Source organism: Crocuta crocuta, unplaced genomic scaffold, assembly GCF_008692635.1.
Source record: "Crocuta crocuta isolate KB4526 unplaced genomic scaffold, BGI_CrCroc_1.0 scaffold2350, whole genome shotgun sequence".
Lineage (NCBI taxonomy): Eukaryota > Metazoa > Chordata > Mammalia > Carnivora > Hyaenidae > Crocuta > Crocuta crocuta.
In genome coordinates this window covers 11501-12873 of record NW_027529588.1, presented here as the reverse complement: position 1 = coordinate 12873, position 1373 = coordinate 11501, and the positions used below count along the sequence as shown (strand labels likewise).

General features: G+C 36.2%; 1 pseudogene; it reads left to right on the top strand.

Annotated features, from left to right (window-relative positions):
* Positions 1–1157: 1157 nt before the first annotated feature.
* On the top strand, positions 1158–1237 carry LOC144229647 (U4 spliceosomal RNA; annotated as a pseudogene).
* The last annotated feature ends 136 nt before the right edge of the window (positions 1238–1373 follow it).

Genomic DNA, 1373 nt, shown 5'->3' with positions numbered 1-1373 from the left:
ATCCCTGATAGAAATTACATCCTGATGGTTTGACCTGAATCTCAGGAAGCAAAAGGGAAAAACTGTTGGCTTGTATAACTGTGTTGTTAATGCTATGATTCTGTAAAATAAATGCCTCCAGAACCTAGCCCAACAGTGTCAAAAATTCCCTGGGTTACCATTATATTTAGTATGGGTTTTTAGAAAAATTTATAATGACAGAAAATATCTACTAATTCACTAATGCTTTGAAATAAAATGACATTTTATTTATCACAACAACATTTACACACAACACAAAAACAAACACACACGTGCACACATGCACATACACACATAAGATGTAATATTGATTCAGTCTTCAGGTGTCAAGTGTGTATATGGCTTCAAAAGACCTTGCAGTTTCTAAACCAATTCTGACTTGGGAGGAGAGCACGTTAGGACTGTCCATCCATCCCATACATGGGTGGAGTTTGGGGTTCATGCTTCTATACATAGATAATAAATATCAAGGAGACAGTTGCATTTCTTTTATATATTTATTATTTATTTATAGATTACATTCAAGTTAGCATATAGTGCTCTAATGGTTTCAGGAATAGAATCCAGTGGTCCATCCCCAACATATAACACCCAGTGCTTATCCCAACAAATGCCCTCCTTAATGCCCCTTACCCATTTAGCCCATCTCCCCACCCACAACCTCTCCAGCAACCCTCAGTTTGTTCTCTGTATTTAAAAGTCTCTTATGTTTTGTTCTCCTCCTTTTTTATATACTATTTTTGCTCCCCTTCCTTTATGTTCATCTGTTTTGTATTTTAAATCCTCATATGAATTAAGTCATATGATATTTGTCTTTCTCTGATTGAATAATTTCACTTAGCATGATACACTCTAGTTCCATCCATGTTGCTGCAAATAGCAAGATTTCATTCTTTTTGATTGCCAAGTAATATTCCATTATATATATATATACAACATCATCTTCTTTATATCCATTCATCTGTTGATGGACATTTGGGCTCTTTCCATACTTTGGCTCTTGTCAATAGTGCTGCTATAAACGTTGGGATGCATGTACCCCTTCAAAACAGATCACCTGTGTCCCTTTGATAAATACCTAGTAGTGCAAATGCTGGGTCATAGGGTAGTTCTACTTTTAATTTTTTGAGGAACCTAGCTTTGCGCAGTGTCAGTATTGTAGCCAATAAGGTTTATCCGAGGCACAATTATTGTTAATTGAAAACTAATTTTTTGAGGAACCTCCACACTGTTTTCCAGAGTAGCTGTGCCAGTTTGCGTTTCCAACATCAGTGCAAAAGAGTTCCTCTTTCTCTGCATCCATGCCAACATCTGTATTGCTAGAATTGTTAATTTTAGCCATTCTGACAGCT